The sequence below is a fragment of the Rhincodon typus genome, chromosome 16, assembly GCF_021869965.1.
Source record: "Rhincodon typus isolate 14 chromosome 16, sRhiTyp1.1, whole genome shotgun sequence".
NCBI lineage: Eukaryota > Metazoa > Chordata > Chondrichthyes > Orectolobiformes > Rhincodontidae > Rhincodon > Rhincodon typus.
In genome coordinates this window covers 43,139,682-43,164,213 of record NC_063347.1, presented here as the reverse complement: position 1 = coordinate 43,164,213, position 24,532 = coordinate 43,139,682, and positions in this window count along the sequence as shown.

Sequence of the window (24,532 nt, the reverse complement as noted above, 5' to 3'; positions counted from 1 at the left end):
TTCTACAGTTTATGTTAATGTTCCTCACTCTCAGTTTCAGACCACTTTTTGATCAAAAAAATGAAATGAGTTTCATCTCCTACAGCTCTCCCTAATCTTCATGGCAGTTCTGCAAATCATACTTGTTTGGAGTGAAGCTAAGTACTACTGTCGCATCATTACTTTTGAAAAAAACTTACATTTATATAGTACTTTTCACATCATTAGTAAGTGTGACTCAATGCACTTTATAGTCAATGAAGTGCATTTAAAGAGTGGTCATGGACAGATTGTAGCATTTTACTTCCAGCAAACAACAATGTGACAATGACCTGATAATCCAAAAACTTTTGAGTCAGAGTGTACCGTGCTACCACTGAGGCTTGGCCCTTACATAAGAGAACTGAAAAAGATGGGGTAAGCAAGATATGACAGCCAATCTGTCCAAAGTTTTACCTTGTTGATTTTACATAGCACTTCTTGGAGTGTTTTGTAACTGCGCTCTCATTGTGAAATGAATTTCGGTTTTTTCTTTACTCCTCTCACCCAACCCAATAATCTTCCAATAAAGAAAGCATGCAAAATTATGAAGGAAGAATCTTGCTATGATCTAAAGAGTAGCTTAATTAATACTATGTGCTGTAGGTTCAGGTCTCACTCCAGACAGTTGAATGTAAGACTGAAGCTAAGATTTGCTATTGAGGAAAATTGTCACTGCTCAAGATCCTGTTCTTCAGATGAGACATTAGTCTCTTCAATGGGCATAATAGATCCCATGATACTACTTTTCAGAAAAGCAGGAACGTTTTTCTGGACATTATTTATCCCTCAACTAATACCACTAAAATAGTTTATCTGATCATTTTTGCATTGCTGTTATATACATGTGACCTTGCTGTTTGAGAATTACCACAGCACAACAATGAGTAGCTTTCAAAAGTACTTACTGATTGTAAAGTGCTTTGGAACATCCTGATGACATGAAAGGTGCTGCATAACTGCAAGGGTCTATTTTTATGGTGAATAATGCAACACCAAAGCTCATCATCAATCCGAGTCATCACTTTTTGCAGAGCTGCAGTGAAGACTGGGCAGAGATGTGAGAGATGAAAGGAATTTTTTTTTGATCACAAGGAGTCTGAGACTGAGAGCCAGGAACATTAGCATAAAGTATAGAACAAACTTAAATGAAAGCGATATACCATTATTCCCATTAGTGCTATAATAGACAAGTTCTTAGCTCCTTTCATGTACTTCTGTTTGTGTTCAGCAAGCTTTATAAATCAAAGGAGATGTATTTTCACTAGATGTACCAGGGCAACCAGTCAGCTGTAACATCCAGCTGAAGAGTCTGACAATCTTGATGAAAACAACCTCCATCAGGACAATGTCACTCAGGTGTGATTTTCTATGATTCAGTCCACAGAGAAGACAAACTATTTCCAGACACACAAGATTGTTATTTCCCTTATTAAACATTAACTTCATGAGGACAAGGACAGCATTATCTTCAATCATTCTTCGAAATAGTGACAGAATATAGTCATGAACATTTCAGTGGACCCAATTGACAAACACAAATATTGAAATAGAACCATTGTGCTACAAACAAGACTTGAGAAATTCCTAACTATGATTAGTGAATGCTAGTGAATGTATCCATATCAAATCTATGATTCCCAGTAAAGTTGTTGCCAATAATATGGTGAGAGAGATCAGACAAGTGGTGTGTAACTGCAACAAAAATTTTCAATTATATAATGCTTTTAACAGCTGGCGAAACTGGTTAAAAGTTGCTAAGAAATGTCTACAGACATCAATTTCTATGCTATGTGATGTATATCTGTTTATGTCTGTCTTCTTTTCTCCTTCTCAGAGTCATGACTAATTGAAAAGTATGTTTTCTTAAGAAAGCATAGGTGATATTAACTACACTGTGTTTACCCCAGAACTTTTTAAAATTAAACTTAAATTAAAGGGAAGATAAAGGCCAGGACCAATGTTAACTAAAACCACCTGGTGTAAATGGAGCAGGAACATTTTGATACAGGGTCTTTAGATGGATGCTTATCTGTATCAAGTGAGCAACCACAAATGATATGGAAACCAAGGTCCTATTAACTGCTTAGGACCACAACTGACATGGTGAGCTACAAATGAGAAAACACTGTGTATACATGCTCAGTATGTTTCTCCTGACATTGAATGATCTAATCAGAGATCTATCATGGATTGAAACTAATCAATTGTGATTCCTGTGGAGTCAGAAGGAGCAGCAAAAATGTATCTAAACTCAGCAAAAAGAATTAATTGCAGATCTTCAACCTGAGAAAATCTATTTTCAAAAACAAATAAGATTATCTTTTGTTCATGCACTGTAGTAGTCAGTGAGACAGGGAAATACAGAATAGTGTAGTGTAAAAGGAGGTCATTCAGTCCATCTAGTTGATAACATCAAGTAACTAATAACAGAAAGGGAGGTTGAGCTAATAGAAAAGTTCAAATGAAGAAATAAATTCAAATACAGGGCTGAATTTTAATAAAAATGACACCTAGCCAAAAGTAGTAAGTGTCCTGGAGGGTTTCTCTCCATGGGGCGTAGTGAGATCACTAGCCAGATCTGACCAAATCTGCTTCTTTAACTACCTGCCCTGCTCCTCTGATGTTCCTTTTTCCCAATTCTCACTCCATCCTAACTGTGACAATTCCTGGAAGAGTTGCCATTCACTAGATGTCTGCCAAAAGACCAGAATCCCTTGTCCCCATGCCATTCTAAAAGGGTGATGTGCATTTGGATGAGCACTGGCATTCAGAAATTGCCCTGCACATTACAGGACAGTAATTCCAAAGATGCTGCAGAAGGAGAAATTGGCACTGTGATTCTCTGACAGGTACCTGGAGGTCATGATGGACAGGGTGGTCTAGAAGAGAGGCTTCCTCTTCCGGGAGAACTGGTAGAAGAGGCCATGCCATCACATTTTGGCAGCCTAGTTAAAAATTGCCACCAAGTCAATAACATCTCAATGTTCCAGAGGAACTGCCAGCAATGCCACAAAAAGGTCAATGATGTACTCCACTTCACGAGTGAAATGTCACATTCTTCTGTCTGCTATCTCATACTTACTGTACCTCTGCCACTGCACCCCACTCCCACTGAGGCTCAAGCTCCATCCTCTCACTAATGCATTTAACGTCTTCCCTCAATCAGTTTCACTCCCCACCAATCCACCACAGTATTACCACTGCATGATCTCTGCACTACCTACTCTATTGCCCGATACATTTCACCACCGACAGCATTGGCACTAACAGCTGTGCCACCCACGTTCATCTCATTCAATCTCTCTCACTCTCCCACTAGAGGAGAAAACAGCCTATAACAGGGCAGAGAGAGCCCATATGACTTGAATGGCTCCTCACCCACTATGAGGAAAGAATCCTGTCCCTTAAAGAAAACGACTAGAACTGCTCCTGTGGAGATGCTAAAATCCCATTTACCAAGTAAGTACCGTTTTCATTCCAATGCAACTCTCCCATTAACCTCACTGTCAGTGTCATTTATTATGCACCATTTCTAACAAATAGGCACATTGCCCTCTCTCCCTTCTGTCTTGCAGGTACCAGTGGGATGGCCATGAGCCCAGTTGAGAAACAGACTGTTTTGCCAGAAGGCACTGTCTAGACCTCTGAAGGCAAGAGCACTGAGGGCTCTGAGAAAGCCTGGGCAAGGTTACCTTCTGCAACCCCATTGACTCAGACACCTCAGTGGCACCATCAGTTAGAACGTTTGGGAGCACAAGTTGGTGAGCACCTCAATGTAACAGCTCCACAGATGACCAAGGAAGAAATATCCCAGTCTGCTGGCTCTTGGAGGACTACCAGAGACCAAGCCTTGCAGAGTTGTAACGAGCTAGAATCCATTGCCTGAATGGATGGTGGAAGCAAATTTGATAAGAACTTTCAAACAGGAATTGGACAGGAGCATGAAAAATAATTCTCTGCCCAGCTATCAGGAAGAAGTGCGTTGATACATATAGGATGACCCAAATAACTTCCTTCTCTGTTTTATATGGTTCTATGACTAGGCATCAATTCAAGCAAAGGAAAGCATATCTCATATTTGAGCATTCATTTTATCTTGAATTAATAACAGTGGATTAATAATTGTAGATCACATCAATGGACATTTCTTGTGTTATTGCAGGTTCTAGCTCTTATTACACAGTAACAACAGATTATGTAGTTTAGTTCCAGATCTGACATCTGAACCAAAGCTTTGAAGATTCAATGTTTATCCATTGGTCTCAACTTTAGTCCCTGCATAATATGGGTATCAGGTGTCCTGCTAGGCTGATGCTATACTTTAAAAAATGCAAAATCCTTTTATCTGTGCTTTACTGATTGAAATCTTAATTGCTTCTTAGTTGCACCTCATTAGTTACTCCCCGTGATTAAATGATTTACCACATGAAACTGGTTAATTTAGTCAGATGCTAATGGATTTATGAACTACTCAACTGTAATTTTAATTGTGGCATTACTATCTCTAAAGAAGAACCACTTATTTTTTCTCTTGGAATAGGGGAATAGATGCAAATCCCTAGGTTTTACTATAACTAAATCACCCAACCAATTTATGACTATCCAATGAAGGGAAGGTGGAAAAACAGTAAGAGAGAGTTACAAAAAAAAGGAAAATGGTTGGGATGCCATTATTGCCCAGGCATCCAAACCACCTTAGTAATACACTACAGTTTGAAAATATTAATACCATTTTAAGCTGTTGATTCAGTTATCATGACTGCAAGTCATTGAGATTCTGCTAGATTTGTACAATTCTTTATAAACCACATTTGAACCAAGGAAGGGAATAGATTACATCCGTGGCAATTTCTGTTGACCTTTGCACTATGAAAATACGCTAAAGCAGCTTAGTTTAGTCTCAATTAAATAAGGCAAGTCAAAGTAAATTTATTTAAATTGTTAATATAACTGGAAATCTTTTTGTTCTCAACTTCTTACTTAGCACAGTGTAATAAGATAGAGGAAAACTAGAAGCAACCACAAAGGAAGCTTAGGAAGTAAAGGTTAAAGGAATGGAACAATTGCACAGCAATTTATTTCTCCCAATATTCAGTAAAGTACTTGATGTCAGATATAGCCTAATAAAACAGTAACCTTCAATATGAGGATGAATGGTGGAGAATAGATAAGCTGGTCCATGTCTACAGGTATAGAAAAGAGAATTGCGTTCAATAGCAGTGCACAGAACCTCATAGTGCACGCAATTCACAGTCAATGAAAACTCCAGACATATAGGGCTGGGTTTTATCTATGCCATGGACAGGGAGTGTTCAGTTGGAGCTGTACATTGGGGCATCGGTCTTGTCAGCTTGCATGTCCCTTCCTCTTCTACGACTGTACCAGTGGCAGCGGAGGCATCAGGTCGGCTGCCCAATTCAGGCCCTCCAAGGGCAATAGATTCAGGGCCTTATCCCACCGCTGTTCATATTAAACAGGTAGCGGGAGATGCCTGTGCCCAGAGCACAGTCCAGCAGCTGAGTTGCTGCAGGTTGCTGTTATTTCCAGATCCACATTGCAAATCGGGTCTTTCCTCATCAATAGTTTTGCCTCCGTGTCTCAGACTGACTAGCTACTCTATGAGACAGGACTTCCTGCTAGAAAAGAGTGCACATGCTGTCTCACAAGAATTAATAACCCATTGTCTGAAAAATTATGGATGTGAGCTGGCCAAACAGAGATTGACTTTTTCTTAACATTAACAATGGGCACAGGAGTTTGCACTCAGCATATAATATAGACCATAGACATTGAATGAAGGAAAAGCAGGCAGCCAATTTATGCATAACAAAGTCTCCTAAATACCAATGGAAAGCATGGTGACATAATCTATTCAGTGATAATGTTAAAAGTATAAATGTTGTCCAGCACATCAGCTGAATACTGCCATGAGATCTTTTACATCTTTAGGATGTAGACACACCACAACCTGAAAGCCACTTTGCATGTTGCATTTGCATGGCTAAGCAAATATATTTAAAGGATCTGCATGACTGAAGAAATCACCTACAGCCTTGAGACAAATTGCAGGAGATTTTAGACAGGACATCTCCTCCAAAACAAGACACCAGTTCCAGCTGAGTTACAATGCCGCAATCCTCCACTAAACCAATTTCCCAGATTGTGTTCTCGAGCCTCTGATCTGGGTCTTGAATTTGTAAACTTTGAAGTCAGATGCAGGTGCACAACCATTTTACCAAGACTAACACATGTCAAAAGGAAAGGGTCAAAGAACAAACCTCAAGGTGTTTCTAAATGCCGATGCATGGGTGAGTGGAGGATCTCTTCCTGAAAGTATAGTCAGATTTACAGAGTGAAATCCACATTCTTCTTGTGACTATTAATTCGATCCCAACTAATAGTTCTTAAATGTTTTTCTAATTCTGAAATTAAATTGATATCTGTGTAATTGCTGGACTTAACTTTACAAATATTTTAAAACCAGGTTGTTACATTTGGAATTCTCCAGTCCTCTGACACCCCGTAAGTTTACGGAAAGTTAAAAGATTATTGCCAGTGCGTCTGTAATTTCCACGCTCCCTACAATTTGTTTGAGTGCATCTCATCTGGTCCTGATATCTTACCAAATTTAAGTATGGACAGTACTATCAAATACCTCTTTCTTAACAATTTTAAACCTCTCTAATTACTGAGTTTCCTCCTCTGTCACCATGGCACAGTCAGTATCTCCTTCCTTAGTAAAGACAAATGCAAAGTATTCATTTAACATATTGAGTTCTGAAGAAGTCACACCAGACTCAAAATGTTAACTCTGTTTCTCTCTTGATAGATGCTGACAAATCTGCTGAGTTTCTCACGCATTCTCTATATTTGTTTATATATTTAACACCCCCTCAGCCATGCCTCTGGCCTCCATTTATTGCCCAATCCTAATTGTCCAGAGGACAGTGAAAAATGAACTGCTGTTGTCTGGACTCACATGTAGGCCAGACCAGGCAAGGATGTAGTTCCCTTCTCTAAGATTTTTAATTAAGAATGAGCTGAAATTGGATCCTTATTAAGTGAGTCAAATAGGCCATTTGTGTCAAGAGTATATAAAACTAGCCAACTTCGTGTAATTTAGCACTTTAGTATAACTTATAATAAAGTGCCAGATTTTAATGATTTAGGGAGTAAAGCAGAAGAAAGGGAAAAAGATATTCTGTTGCTTTTGTCTAACCTTTTTCAGCATCCAGGAATTCATTCTTATTCAGCTACGTGAAAAGAATTGGGCTGATTGGTGAGTATCTGTAAATGATTAATGTTTATTCTATTCTTAAGGCACAAAATAGAATATTTTGAGTGAGAGGTGAGCAGGAGAGATAATATCAGCAGATTGAAGGTCTACTGCAGTGAGACCAGCGGCCGAGTGAAATCACAAACCACAATATAATATGAGTGCAGGGAAAGCAGCTGATTGGCAAATAGGACTGCTAGGCATTTTGAGTCTCAAACACAAATGTTTGTGTTTAGATCTCTACTCTTTTTCCCCTGTTTTTCTTAAAATAGATTGTTAAGTATAAGAATGATTCTGCTGTAAAAAAAATACAATAAAGTGTAAATAGTGAGAATGCTAAAGTCATTAAATAAATAAATAGATAGATAAATACATATAGGGATAGCAGGATGGGTGAAGTGTTGCTGCAGTAGCACGTGGGAGCTCCTGGACACCAAGATAACTCAGAGTAAACACATCTGTGATAAATGTTTTTCACTCAAGAAACATTGGATCCGAAAAGAAGAGTGGGAGTCCAAGCTGCAGACATTGCACCACATCAGGAAAGGGGAATGTTAGCTGGACACTTTGCTCCAATCCTTCAGATTAAGAAACTCAAACTTGGTCTGTGATCAGGGACAGGAAGGTATGAGTCTAGGTGAGGCTGGTATAGGGAACCAAGAGCTAGCATTTTAGGAAACTCTGCCCTGTAAATGCCCAAAAGTTATAAGGTTCTTATAAGCTGTTTGGATGAGAGCAGTGACTGCAGCGAGGATGAGTGAACTGTACACAACACCATGGTGCAAAAAGCCATTCAAGCACGAGGTAGAAGTTGAAACATAGTAGTGGTAGAGGGCAGGATAATTAGAGGTTCTATTCAGCCATGAATGTGAATCCCAAAGGCTGTGTTGCCTGCCTGGTATCAGGGCTAATGACATCTACTCAAAGCTGATGAGAAATTTGGAGACAGAGGGGAGGGATAGAGTTGTTGTCATCACCCACATTGGTGACAATGATATTGCGAGGATGAGAAAGGTGATTCTGCTGAAAGTATTTGAACAGTTAGGAGCAGCGTTCCCTCTGAACTGCATGCATACACAACCACTTCGAGGTGCTTGGCATTGACTCCCGGTTCCAGATATTGCTGCAATGAACAGACTTCAGGGGATTATGCAGGCAAAGTAAAAACTAGAGGGAACACTGGTTAGGAGTTAAATTATGAAGCTGAACCTTCAAGGGAATAATCTTGGAATTAATACCTAAGCCACAGGAAAACTAGCATTGGGTAAAGAAAGCTAAGGAGTTAAATGCATGGCTCAAACATTGGTGAGGGTGGAATGGGTTTCAGTTGGGGGGACACTGACACCAGTATTGGGGTAGAAGGGAGCTGTTCCATTGGGGGAGTTTTACACTAACTGTGCTGGGACCAGTATTCTGGCGAATGGAATAACTTAGGTTTTGGAAAGAGCTTTAACCTACAGTAGTGCAGTGGATGGATTTAGAGAAGAAATACACAGGCTTACAAAGTAAGCAGGTGTAGTCACATCACAGGGCATGAGGTAATGATACCAAGAGTAGAAAGGAAGACAAGATTGCACAAGTATTAACAAAAAGCAAATAGGGAAAGAAAGGAATAAATTGTACAAAGGCAAAATTAATGACTGTTTACCTAAAAGCATGTAGTATTCAGAACAACATAAATGAATAAATAGCATATATATGGTTTAATACACACAGTCTTTCAGCCATTACAGAGACATGCTTACAATTGAGATCAAAGCTGGGAACTAAATATTCAGGGATATTTAACTTTTCAAAAGGACAGGCTTGAAGGAAAAGGCGGTGGGATAACTTTGTTCATGTGAGACAGAATACATATGTAAGTACAATAGCAAGAAATGATTTGCGATTGGAAAATGTGGAATGCCTATAGATAAAGGTAAGTGGTGTGTTAGTAGGTTTGTGTATTTTCACTTTGCAGTTTTAAAAAAAAGGATCTGATCTTCCAATAAATAATTTATGATGCACTAAACCAAAAGAGCAAAATAATTCAACTGAGAAAAGTACACTACTCCTTCAAAATTGTCTGACCATTTCACGAGGCATTTAATTTTTCAGAATCACTGTAGCAAAATATCTAGAACATTTGATAATATACGTTAGGAACTGGTCCTGAAACTTTATATACCTCCTCATCATCTTCCACCACAATAAAGCACCCACTAGTTTCAGCAAATAATCATTCAGAAGTGTGAAAACCATTGACGTCACAACACTGTTAGAATCAAAATTAATAAGTACCTAGTTTATAATAAGGACCTCATTATTTTGAAAAGTATCTAATGATAACCAGATTGTTGGCCTAGAAGATACCACAGGAAACAGTCAAGCAGCCACCTAAGCCTATTTTACCACTCAGTGAAATCAGAATTGACCTGTGATCTAATTCCATCCAGTTTTACGTTCCTTAGTACTTTTGGCTGGCAAGCATCCATCCATCCATCTCAGATTTAATGGAGTGTTTATGTCCCACCTATTACTGTTTGTGGGAGAGAGATCCACATTTATACCATTGTTTACAAAAAGAAGTCTACACTAAATTCTCTCCTGAACTGTCTAGCTTTTGTTTTAATGTTCTATCTATTAGTCTTTGCCTTCAAACTCATAAGCCACTTGGAATTAAACTGGCAATATCATGGAAAACATTACCTTTAAATTCCCCTCCTGAGTCACATAGCATCCTGAGATGGACACAGACTGCCCATTCTTTCATCATTGCTGGAACATTATCCTGAGATTCCTAACCTAACATCAACAGGATCAACCGCAAGCATTGCAGCAGTTCAGGGATAAGGTCCACTGCCACCAACCAAGGGCAAGTGGAGATGGGAAATAAAGGCAGTCTTCCAGTGTTATTCACTTTAAAAGAACAAGTGATAGAAAAACAAGATACTTCTTTTGGAAATAGTCTAATATACAGGTATATATAATTTCAGCCAGAAACTGTAGATTGAGTTAAAGGCAATAATCTTATCACAAAGTTCACATTACCTTTATAAACTACATACTTTTTACTATTGTCTCTGATAAGGTTGTTTAAATTCCTCAATGGATTTTAACATACACATCTACTTTGTAGAACAGTTGAATGGAGTGAGTGAATTATGCACTATAGCACAATCTCAACATTGTGATAAAATTTGAGAAATTATGCAAGCTTCCTAATAGTTCAGTTTGCACATGAGGTCCACATTTTATATGTGCAGTCAGATGAAAAACTGATAGAATTAAAAAGAATGAAAATAAGTTTCAATGCTGGGAATCTAAAATAGAAATGAAAACAAAGAAATATGCAGCTGCTCTGTTAAGATCTGAAAAGAAAATTATTGATTGGTTTGGCTCAAAGGTTTGCACAATACTTACATTTCACCACGATCTACAATAATCTGAGTTTCTTACTTACAATACTATTGGATGTTTTCAGCCTTTCTTTGTTAATACAGTAGAGCTAACTTCCAATATTGCAATCACCTCCTAAATCTAGTTAGACAAAAAAAGTCTTTACTTACATTGTGTATTATGTACACGAGTGATCAGCTAAGCACAAAATTACTATTGTGGATAAGACATTGTAAAAGTGACTGAAAGCCTCTCTTCACAATAAACAATAAAAAACACACCTGGTGTGATTAAAGTGCACAGCATGAAACTGTCAGCAACAGTAAACTGCAGTATAATTGCTCAAATTATTTAAAATAATGGTGGCATTCTACAGTCCCCAGTGGAATTAAAATTGCTGAAAGTGGTAGTCGTGACACGTAAGAAAACATAAGTACTGTGCAAATATCTGAAATTCGTGTTTCTTTCTCCAAAGGGATTTGCTTCCTCCTGTGATAATGTTAACATAAAACACATTTAGACAGAGTCCTTTCAAGAGAAAATGATAGTAGGACACAGAAAACTGCCTCCAATAAACAGACCGAGAACATCTGCTGTACAAATTAAAGTACAGATTTAAATCCCAGAAGGGCAAAGGACACATATGATTGTGCAAAGTTACATGATTCAATTTTATAACACCTAGAATTTAAAATGAAAACCAAATCAAGGGTAAAGGCAGCATGGTATCTTCTCTGGAAAGATAAATATTTAGATGCATATTACTTTTGGACCATGACAACACATAATCTAGATGGTCACATTTCATGTTCAAGTTATGTCAACAGTTTTTTTTAACCATTCTTAAAACTTTCCATAAACACACAAGATGTGTCATTTTCTAACAGAGCCAGTGACCAGCATCATACCTATGAATGTAAATGCCCCAATAACCTTTTCACCTCTTGAATTTTAGCCAAGGGTTTGGATTGTTAAGAGAACAGTTTAGCTGTGATGATGACTAGATGAAATAAATAAATGGAGCAGTATGTCTGGATTACCATTCAAACAAAGATCATTTGACCATTAACGTGTGCGAGACAAAAATTTTACACTCAATGGGAAGACTATTATCTGTACCTAATATGGCACTGTGAGTGGGGATATTGAACACTTTTCACTATACTCCTGTACTTGAGTACACGTGACAATAAAATCTAAATCTAGAATTTTCCATTCCTGGTGTGTTGTGGTCAATCTTTTCAAGAAACTGTTGAATCTTGATGTTGAGAAAAAGCTTTATGATATTCCCCTTAAGCTTTATATGGCTCTTTGTCCGACATGGCTTTTTAGAGCAGACCATCTTTAGTGCTCAGTTACAGGTTACTAGCCTGTCTGCCTAATTACCTTTCAGTGCAGAGGGAGAAGCAGTGATGGTGGGGACCATGGCACAGTCAATGAGGTTGGATATGTCAGTGACCACATCATGCCATGTTAATATCACACCTCACCATGTACAAGTAACTTTCACAGAAAACACCACTACATGTACTTAAGCAAATGGCCATCATTGAAAGTCAATGTGGAGCAGTCCTTAGTGGGGCCATGGGGGATTAAAGTCAGGTACAAGGGCCACAAGTTAGACAAGGGGTTCATCCAATTCCAGCCCAGGGGTTTGGCCACTGTCAGTCAAGTACCTACCCCTGTCAGAGTCTGGGCTTCTGTGTCCTTGCAGGCTGGAGTTTAGGACATGGTCAGTCATGTAGGTAACGTGCAACTAGTCTGGGGATTGCAGATTGGTCAGAGAGAGAGCTGAGGTGAGTGGTGAGAATTTGAGAAGGCATTGGGAATTTGCAAAGACTCTGGGGTTATTAGCAGATGCATAAAAGGGGGTCAAAAGAAATGGAGGCAGGCTGAAAGGTCATAGGAACCACAGTAATAGCAAATCAAAAGGGAATATGAATGATGTGCGTTTGGGGGAGGGGATGTCATCTTGCGTCTCCGCAGACCCTGCAACTCAGAAGAACATGAAGTTGTAGCCTTGCCATGTCAGATAAAAAAATCAAACTCACAATGACACCACATTGAAAATAGACCAAGTAATTTACTATTTTACTCATCAGAGAAGCATCCATGCATAAGGGCATAATCTTGGATGGCATGGTGGCTCAGTGGTTAGCGCTACTACCTCACTGCGCCAGGGACCTGGGTTCGATTCCATCCTCATGTGATTGTCTGTGCAAACTCTACACATTCTCCCCATGTCTGCATGCATTTCCGCCCACAGTCCAAAAATGGGCAGGTTAAGTGGATTAGCCATGGAAAATGTTGTGTTACAGGGATAGAGTGGAATGCCCTTCAGAGGGTTGGTATGGGCATGATGGGCTGAATGGCCTGCTTTCACACTGTAAGGATTCTATGATCTGAAGCTTCATTATGATGGATGTGAGGGCTCAGGAATTCCTAAAATAAAATTGTGTTATCCTTCTGACAACTCCCAAAGATAATGTGACAACATGGAAATCACAGAGCATACATCTTCACGACCTGGCTTCAACCCTGAAGGTGGAGTAGAAAGAGACACCAATTACAATATTCTCTGCAAGAACAGTAACCCCCAGCAGTTGTTGCACAGTCTCCAAAGAGAGAAGCAGCAGATGAAGATCCACTAAGGAGGCAGTAGGACAGAGGCAGAAGAAAATGATGACAGCCCAGATCACTGACTGCTACGTCATTCTCTTCAACTCTCTGAAAGACAGTACAGCTGCTGAATAAGGATGTCCAGGGTCATCATCACTCAACGGTGTCTTAACTGCTGCAGCAGGCCTTGGGCTCAGAAAGATTGGATTGTAATCCCATTCTTGTGGCTGTCAAATTCTTAGCTGCCCTGAATTTTAATGACAGCAGCTTGATTCAAGCAGTAACTGGGGATCAGTGTGGCATTTCCCAATCCTTAACCCGTCAATACATCTGGAATGTCACTGTCATTTTCTCCAAATCATAGCTGTTCATACCCTCTCCCATTCCGAGCATAGTCAAACAGTCCAGGCAGTGGGATTCTCCAATGTTGCTGGCTTCACCTAAAGTACAGGCCACTATTGACTGTACCCACATTGCTTTGAGTGTACTCTTTCACTAACCTGAAGAGAAATGGCTTCTATTTCATCAATATTCAAATTAGTCTTGACCAAAGCTTGATACCATAGGAGATGCCATGACACTCATATAAGGTAAAAATAAAGTGGACTATTCTCTCATTAGAGAGAGGGAGATGACTGATGGTAACTTTATTGAGGGTAGACATTGAGAAAGAGAGTCTTTCATGGCAACCTCAGTGAGGGTAGGAATTGAACCCACATTGGTGGCATTACTTTGGATTGAAAATCAGCCATCCAGCCAACTGAGCCACCTCACTAAGCTTCCTACCAAGGACCTTGGGCGATTCAGGGATGTCTACAGAGAGGCAAGGGCTACCTGTCCAAACATGGCTCATGACGCTTTCACAAAACCCTCAGCTGGATGCAGAATATAGATACCACACTGCTCACGTTTCCATTGGACCCATAGCGAACAGACCATCGAACTCCTTGAGATGAGATTTCGATGCCTGGACTGCTCTGGCAGTGCCTTATGGTATAGCCTAGAAAAGTTGCTCTACGTCATTGTGGCATTCTTGCCCTTCACAACTGGAGCCAACAAATAGGGCTTTCCTAAAGGCACACTAAATGGAGGACGAACAGTAATCTATTGAGAATGGGGACCAGGACATTGATGTGGAAATCCTACCAAGAAAATATGGCAGAACACAAAAACCCAGAGATAGCCTAATTGAAATCCACTTCCAGGACAATTCAGCTGGCTTTTTGCTTTGTTTAGTTTTTTACCATTTTGTTGGTAATCTAGCCAGCAGTCCCTGTTTTGGTCATAGAATATGTGAACCTTATTAGTCTTGCAGTTCCTGACCTCATTGTTTGCCAGATAAATGTCTTATTATCTATCAAATTCTATGATTAATATCTTTACCCACTTTCAAGTATCTGTACATTACATATTCAACTGCCCATTAGTGAAAACACAGCAATGTCCTTTGAAATTTGGAGTGATGGGGTTGGAATTGTGTGTGGAAGATAGTGCACGGATTCCTGGACTAGCTACCAGGAGGCCACCGTCATCCCTTGGTGTGTCTCAGCCTCAGTAGGGTGTCCACATACTGACTTGAAGATTCCAGGTAGCATTGGTAGATTGACCTCAAGAGGCCCTTTAGATGGCTCAGTTATCTTGCCATCACTTTCAGGCATGGAGTAGTCATCTTTCCTCACCTCATTAATCTAGCCTATTTTGAAACAGTTAGGAGTCAGCAATACATTGGCAAACCAGCATGTCAGCCAATGGTGAGGCATTGCTGGCCTACCATCTCTTGTTCCAAGTTTGTATGCAAATATAGGTATCCTCTAACCTGTGTTTTCCATAATTCCTAAGACTTGGTTATACTATGTCTGAAAGGATCTGAAAAAGTTAATACATGATTGAGTGCAATAAGCACCATTCCCTATAAAGATGTCATGAGAATTGTTGGGAGAGTCAAGTAGGATATCACAGCAGAGAGAGTGAAATCTAGGTCTTCGTTTTAGATTATTGCATCATATATATTATAGATCTATTCTTATGAGCTGTAAACAGTTGTGGAGAAGCAATAAATTACATCTTGTTTATGCTATGTTAAGACATCCATTTTGTATTGTGGGCTAAAAGATGGGAAAAGGTACTGCTTTGAACCAAGGAAGCTATGAAAAGAGATGCTGAAGTTTCTTTTTTAAAAATGAGTTAGTTACTGGTTTGTGTTGCAGAGTTCCATCACCAGTATGGGTTCAATTTCCACACCAGCTGAGCTTACCCATCTTCTCAATCTTGCCCCTTGCCTAAGGCTTCAGGTTAAACTCACCATCGGTCATCTGTCTTTAATGAGAGAGCATCCTATCGTCTTCTAGGATGAAGACAACTTAATCTTACCTATTCAAACAGTGCAGGGGAAATGCTAGATGCATCAACTCTGCATTTAAGTTTTCAGGAAAGTTTAAGTCAAAGAAAATCCTTTGATTGGTTTTCAACTGACCAGTTGTTGTGGGCTCAGGAGGCCTCAGCGTGGTAGCAAATACAACTGGTTGTTGGACATGTGGTTGCAGTCCTATATAGGACAGAAACAGTCTGCAAAGAGAAAGCACCTCAATCTCTCTCTTTTTCCCTCTCCTTTGTGGAGAAATAATAAAAAGTCTCCCTGTAAACTGCCCTCTCTACAGATTGCCTGTTAAAACAAAAAATGTGCAAAAAAAACCTTCAGAGACTGAAAGGGGCAAATTCACAACCAGTGAATGAGACAGACTGCATGAGTGTGCAAACAGCCTCGACCCATCAGCAAAAAAACACAAATGAAATAACAGGAATGGAAGTAATCAAAGCGTCAGCTCCTGAGGTTGAGATTGGTGCTATTGAACTGCTTCTTCAGTCTCATTTTCTACCCTTAATATCTTTGTCTTATCTCTTTGTGTGTGTCTTCATATAAGCATGGGAATTGTATAAAAAGTGGTAGAGTTTGTTATAGAGATATAAGGGAGCAATTCATGTTTCTTTCTTTCTGTTCATTCAATGAAAACACAGTTTAACTACATCATATAGCTATTTTCTTGTTAATGAAAATCTGGATGCACAGTTTTTTAACCTGACTTAGGCAGTTAGGGAAAATTGGGCATTTCAGGGGTTCGTATTTTCACATTTGTGGCAACTATGGGAATAATGTGGCTTGACTTCCAGGCGTCTACCCCAGAGAGTTATAAGATTAACAAGTCTCTTCTCATTAGACAAAAGGTGGCTACCCTCATACACAAAAGTCCATGTAAGCTCCTAAAAAGCCCACACACTTCTAAGGTAGGAATAGCAGTATACATAACACAAAGACCTTGGGGTAGGTTGACTATCTCCAATGCAAGCCCTCCAAAAAAGAACCTGAACGAGGAAGCAGGTATAGCAGCAAGCATAACAGGATAATAGTTTATACACAGACAAAAACTTCTGCCCAACACAGAAGACATTATAATTGGGTGCAATTATCACTATAGTTGAGAATAAGCATGGTGCTGAATCTTAATGAAAATCTAAGGCATCAGCTTTATTTGTTGAATGGATTTGGAGGACTTCGTTATAACTTAGCAGCTATTCCCTTTGTTCCAATTCATCAGAACAGGAACTGCTTAACTTGTCAATTATCATATCAAGATTTTTGAAATTCAAATAAAATGCTTTTAACCTTGCCCTACTCATTTCAAAGTCAGAACAACAGTGGTGTTAAATCATCATTTATCCATTATAAACATTGTTGAATACTCTGAAAATATCAACAAAGGAGAAAGAACTAGTCAGAGACTAGAAATATTTCAAAAGCAAAAATTAAGTACATTTTCTGTTGCCCACTGTATTGTGGGCTAAACAAATAATGTCATCATGATAATTTAAATGTTTGCTGCATTTCTCATATTGATTTTACATTTACCAACTTCAGCCCCAATATTTTGCATACAAATTATTATCTAGCTGTCAGTAATGACAGGTTTATTCACCCTCTTTTTTGTTTTATTGTGTCACACAATATAACATTAATGAAGTTGCCATGTGATGCACAATTTTGAAAAATAACTATTTTCTGATCAATTGACATCTGTGACCTTCAAAATATTTTTCATTGGCTTCTGCAGTCACAGCCTATCTGACAAGCCTTCCTTACTTACCTCAGGGGCTTAATGTCCAGCAAGAGCAATGATAGATCGAGACCCTTAATATCACATGTATAAAGAGAATAAAATCAATGGTTTTAATTTTCACATTTAAAGCTACCATGATCAACTGCTGAGCTCAGCAAGTTTTAATAGGCACAACCAATTCCATTTTATTGTTTTAATTGTTATTAACTTAAAGGCAAACATTTTATGTTTCAGCTTCCTGACAGAATTAGGTGAGCACACATTAAATGATTTGTGCAAAAGATCAAAACGACATTGTTCATTCAATTCCAGAAGAGCTTGATGGATCTGTGTTCCTGGTAACATTAAAATTGCCTACCACAATGTCAAAAGTTAACTGCAACATTGTTGTAAATATAAAATGCATGATTGCAGCTGGGACCTATTTTACGATACAGCAAACCTCTCATATTATACCAGAACATTATAAAGTATTGTAAAGAAAACTTGCCTGACCAGTGAGGATAGCTTTAGAGCACCTGTCCATGTGTAATTATACTGCAGGGAATCAAAGCATATCAAAGTTTAAAAAGAACTATTCATTTGGTGATGCTGAGTTTCTCTAGCATTATTTGTATTATTCATTTGATGGCTCAGTCGCTAATGTGACTGTATGCACTACATTGCACGAAACTTTGGAAACTAAAGCCTGAATCTTCATGGTCATATAGTCATACAGCATAGAAACAGACCCTTCAGTCCAACTTGTCCATGCTGACTAGTTTTCCCAAGCTAAACTGTCCAATTCGCCTGCATTTGGCCCAAATCCCTGTAAACCTTTCCTTTCCATGCACCTGTCCAAATGTCTTTTAAGTGTTGTAATTGTACTCGCCGCTACTTTCTCTGGCAGTTCATTCCATATACGCGCCACCCTCTGTGAAAAAGTTGCCTCCCAGATCGCTTTTAAATTTTTCCCCTTTCGCTTAAACCTTTGGCATCCAGTTTTGAACTCCTCTACCGTGGGAAATGACCTTGGCTATTCACCCTATCTATACCCCTCATGATTTTATAAATCACCCTTCAGCCTCCAATGCTCCAGAGAAAGAAGTCCCAGCCTATCCAGCCTCTCCTTATAACTCAATCCCTCCAGTCTCAGTAACATCCTTGTAAATATTTTCCGCATCCTTTCCAGTTTAATAACACCCTTCCGATAGCAGTGCGATCAGAATTGTATACAGTACTCCAAAAGTGGCCTTACTAATTGATCAGAAGATAGATATTCTCAAAATTTTGCATCACATGGTAACTTTATTATTGTCACAACATGACGTCCCACGTCCTATACTCAATGCTCTGACCAATGAAGGCAAGTATGCCAAATGCCTTCTTCACAAACCTGTCTGTGACACAACTTTGAAGGAATTATGCACCTGCACCCCTAGACTGATTTGTTCGTCAACACTCCCCAGAGCCCTACTATTAACTGTTTAAGTCTTGCTCTGATTTGCCTTACCAAAATGCAGCATCTCACATTTATCTAAATTAAACTCCATCTGCCACTCTTCGGCCCATTGGCCTATCTGATCAAGGTCCCGTTGTACTCTTAGATAATTTTCTTCACTGTCCACTATTCCACCAATTTTGTTCTCTCCCAATTTTTTACACAACAGCCAAGTGCTGCATTTCTAATCAGGACTTCTGAAGTCATTGTGTTCAGCAATGCAGAGCATAATTTAAATCGGAATCCTTCCTCCGGCACCTGATCATCTGCAGAATACAGTTTACAATTCCTCAGCCTGAGCTCTGGTACATTCCCAAACACATGGAAAAACTTTGGGACATTTAAAGAGTTTTTCAGTCTGTGGTGAATGGATGTTGGCAAAATAAGCGCTAAGGAAGGCAAGGTGATAAGTAGATAAGTTGGCAACTGCATCAGGTGTTAAGTGAGTGGGGTGCCAGGGTGGATAGGATGGTAGATGCACAAGAGGCTCAGCTGATTAGGGTGGCATGTGGATAGATTTGCATGTTACTGAAGCAGCAGCTGGTTAAGGCATAGTTGGGTCAGGTTGGGATGGACTGTCAGACTGGAAACTAGTCAGTTTGGGTCAGCGAGGAGTCATAAGGGCATCAGGTGGTGGGATCTAATCAGGTCAGATCAGGATGGTGCGGCAGAGCTGTGTGTAGTCAGATTGACGGGGGGCAATTGGTGGTCTAATTAGGTCATGTCAGAGGAGGGAGTCACAGGTTTGGAGGAAGTCAGAGGGTCAGAGCTGTAGGTCAGGTGGCAGGGTACAGTTAGATCAAGTCTGGGGTAGTCACAGGAGGGCGATGGGGTGGAGTCAGGTGTTTGTCATAGACATAGTTTTAATCTGTCTCGCATTTCCTGGCTAACTATCGAGCTGAATAGATTGAATCTGTCAGAAGACACCAACTCTATCAGAGTCAGGGACCACTTCAGAGGGTCCTGGAGAGAAGAGGAATTGCCTGTATACAGGATGGTTAAAAAGGTGCTTAGCATGCTTGCCTTCATTGCTCAGACCTTTAAGTATATAAGTTCCGACGTCATGTTGATATTGTACAGGACGTTGGTGAGACTTCTTCTGGAGTATTGCATACAGCTCTTGTTGCCCTGTTATTGGAAGGATATGATTAAACTTAAGAAGGTTCAGAAAAGATTTACCAGGATGTTACCAGCAGTGGGGGGTTTGAGATATAAAAATAGACCAGAAAGTCTGGAACCTTTTCCACTAAAGCGGAGAAGGTTGAGGAGTGACCTTATTGAGATTTATAAAATCATGAGGGTCATAGAAAATGAGAATGACAAGGGTCTTTTCCCAAAGGTGGGGGAATTCAAAACTAGTCTGCATATTTTTAAGGTGGAACTTACAGCCTCCGTATCCCTCTATTTCCATCCAATTCATGTATTTTCCAGGTGCTTCTTGAAAGCTGCTACTGTGTCTGCTTTCACCAGCAAGTTGAGAATGTGATTCTTTGTGATCAACTTTGATGAAACAGATGATTAACGTCTCAGTCACTCATCAGAAAAGGAAATATATCTCCAATCACTATGCTCAAAAATCCTCAAAATATCCTGGTCTGCTCACTATGAAAGATATTGTGTTGCCCCTCGTGTTGTCATCCAATTGGTAAGCATTGGTACCAAACAACTGCCTGATTGATTTAGATCCAGATAAACCTGATACAAGTTCGTGGTCGCAATTTGGGTACTTAATGCAAATTCATTCTCCAACTTCAATTGTAGCTTCCTTGCACTTGTTGGCTTTTTTAAATAAGCTTTAGTTTTGCCTTGTTGCTTTGTGATTTATTCAGCCTTCTTTCAGGAAATCATGTTGAATGCCATTGAAGGCTGAAGAATAGTAAATAGTGTGCACAAGTTACAACCTCTCATAAATTTGACCAATGTCATTCCATCCAGAGTAAGAGGGGCATCAATATGTGTCAGGTAGGATTTGAATGGACATTTAGAATGTTTTCCTCTCTGACAAACTAGTTCTCAGACTGTCCATCTTTGTTCTGTTGAATTGCTTGACAACAGCACTCGATTGTAGGTTGTGTCACAAAGTAATGGGATGTTGAATTCCACATCTTGCTAGGAATGCAGTGTACCGACTAGAAACAAACTGCAGTTCATTGCCAATAGTGATAGTCTCCATTTTGTAATCAACATAGAACTTGTAGCAATTTCTACCCAATTGCTACGTAAATCATGACTAAATGCAAAAAATAAAATTGATTGCTAGGTGCTGCTTGTACTTCTCCAAAATTACCAACGTGGAGTTGCTTCGATGCTTTTGCCAGCCATGGGATCAGCTGTAAAGATGTAGGACACAGTTTAGCTGACTTCTTACTGACTGGACAGGTTAAACTCTTCTGCAAAGTGGTCTATTTTCGGTCAGCGGTTTCATAGCTGTTTCATTGGAACACCAGATGTTCTTCTAGGGTAAGATACAGTGCATCTCATTGCATTTTTGGGAATACATTCAAGTTCAATATGAAACAGGGCATTTTTGCTGTGAAGGCAATATATTGTCTCCACAAGAACTAAGTTGTGATCATCTTACCAATACTCCAATGTACTGTGAAATTACTGTTCCATTTGCAATTTCCTCATGCATCTGTTATGGCATGCATTTCTGAATGTGAGTTGAATTGTGTGATAATCAACACAGATTCTACATTACATGTTCTACAGTATTTGCTGTGTGATTGGCAATTCTCATTGTTGATCTTTGAACAGTAGCTTTGAAAGAGACTCCACAAACTCTGCGTTCTTAGGAACAAATGTGATAAAGGTTGGTAGTACCAAGGAATAAGCCTTTCACACTCTTTCACAGGCTTTACTCTGGTTGGTGTCACTCTTCAAACTAGAAAGTCAACCTCAGGTACTGCAAATGTCATCCTTGTTCAGCGTCAACTTTTGCTTTGCTAGTCAGTGAGCATCACTGAGGACCATTGATCATGGTCAACAGTGTGGAGCTGGAGGAACACAGCAGGTCGGGCAGCATCAGAGGAGCAGGAAAATCGACTTTTTGGGTCGGGACCCTCCTTCATGTTTTGTTGTGTCCCTTCCATGGACAATGATGTCACTGTGTAGGTTGAGAATGTCCTTAATGTCTGACAAGACTAAAGAAACAGTCTTCTGGAACATACTAGCTGTTGAATCTAGTGAGAGTGAAATACATATTCAACTTCATGAATAAGCTGTAAGCTATCAACTTGCTTTGCCAGAGGTATTTGGAGATAATTCCATTGATGCTGAGATCTGTGAAGACTGTGGAGGCATGAAATGATGTTGGTATTTATTGCATTGTAAGAAATGATTAAGTGGCCTATCAGGCCTCCCCATTATTTAATATGATTGTGGCTGATCTGTGGTTTTGATAGCAATTTCCTGCCCAATCCCTATTTTATCTGATACTATAAGCCAAAACTTTGTGAATGTCAACCTCAAATACGCTGAATAATCCACAACCCTCTAGGGAAGAGATTTCCAAACATTCAAAACCTTGTAGTGAAGAAATGTCGCCTCACCTCAGTCCCATCTGACCCATCCTTTTCCCTGAGATTATGCCCCATGCTCTGGACTTACCAAGCAAGGGAAACAACTTTTCAGGGTCTACCCTGTCAATGCATTCAGAATATTTTATGTTTCAATGAGATCACCTCCATCTCTCTAAAACTCCGGAGCCTGTAAACCCAAACGTGTCATCATAGCTGCTGTTATCAGTGTCTGGGTTTCCTTTTTCTTTGACTGTGCCACCTTCAATACAACAATATCCTTTCTTAACTATAGTGTGTAAAACCGCCCACTGTTCTCCAGCTGTGGTCTCAAAGTCTGGTACAATTGTAGAAAGTCTTTATTTTTCTACTCCAATCCTGTTGCAGTAAAAAAAAATGTCATTTGCTTTCCTAATTGCTGTGTTAGCTTTCTATGTTCCTTGTATGAGTACACCCAAATCTCTGCGAACATCAATATTTACAACTTTCAAGACTTTTAAACAATATTCTGTTTTTCTATTCTCACTACCAAATTGAATCACCTCGTTTGAAGGTGTATTCCACTATGACACTCCAGTTCAAGTTTAATCTCCTAATTTTTTCATAGATATTTTCTCTATTTGTAGTTATACTACAGCAGCTATCTTTATATTACTTTTAAAAATGTCATTATCATTAGTAAATAGCGCTCACTGCTTGAATGTTCAGCATGAGGATTTCAGTCTTCCCTACATATTAACTTGGAAACCAGGACATCTTACATTCAGTGCCATAGTTGGAAAATACAGAATTGACAGCAGAATACAGTTATTGTACTAAAATTGTACTCAATAAAAATCGTTGCAGAACAATAGCTATTCTGATATGGCCAAGTTTTTCCAATATTTGCACACACATATACAAGATACATGGGAAAATATTGTTCAATCTTCACAGACTGAACTTTACTCACCATCTTCCTGCACATTAACATGAAATCTGAGAAGGAGTTTGCAGATAAGCACAAAGATGAAGAGAAGGAAGAAAACAAAGAGCATTATGAAAATTTAGACAAGTGAGATTGAATTATATTGGAAAAATAATAAAGGTAATAAAAATAACATATTTATTTGAATAGTCTTAACCTTGGTTGTGATACAAATGTGTTTAGAACTCAAACATATAATCAAATGAGTGAACACATTTCAACCACTCTCATTCATGAAATAATGACCCAAATCTTCCAATCTGGGCTGAAAACCCTGGTTCTGTGCCAAATCGGACAAAAAGCTAGATCTTTGCTTTCCTGTGACTTTTCAGCCATGTCTTATGGTAAAAAAAAATCCTTCATAATGGATGCAATCCTTGCAGGCACCAGCATAAGATTGCCATAGAAGACACATGTCTCCTTTTTATGGCATCAGCTGCCATATTCCGGTAAGCAAATCAAGTTAAAAGATCCCAAAGTCACTTTGATAACTTACAGAGTGAAGGTAAGAGAGTGAGAGGTAGGGAGGTAGGTGGGTGACAAGGTAGGGTGGCAAGGTGGGGGGTAAGTGGGTAAGATGGCAGAAGGGTGAGGGGAAAAGATGGCAGGTGGATGAAGAAATAGGTTGGTAGGTGGATGGGGAAAATGTAGTATGACATGTGGGTGAGAGGGTAGGGTGGCTGCTGGCTGTGTGAAAAGTATGGTGGCAGGTTGGCAAGGGAGTTGACTCTACGTGAATGGGAGTGGGTATAGTGTGGCTGGTGAGTAGGTGAGAAGTAGAGTGGGGGATTGGTGAGGATGTGTGGTGAAGAGACGTTTCACTTGTAAGGGAGAGTCATTGAGTCATAGAGTAATGCAGCATGGAAATATTCCCTTCGGCCCAAACTGGTCCATGCTAACCATGGTGCCCACTCAGCTAGTTCCAATTGCCCGCATTTGGTCCATATCCCTTCCCATCCATGTACCTATCCAAATGTTTTAAATGTTGCTATTGTACCTGCCTCAACCATTTTCTCTGGCAGCCTATTCCATATATGCACCACTCTCTGCATGAAGAAATTGCCTCTCAGGTCCTTCTTAAATCTTTCCCCTCTCACCTTAAACTTATACCTTCTAGTTTTCAATTCCCCATCCCTAGGAAAAAGACTATATGCATTCATC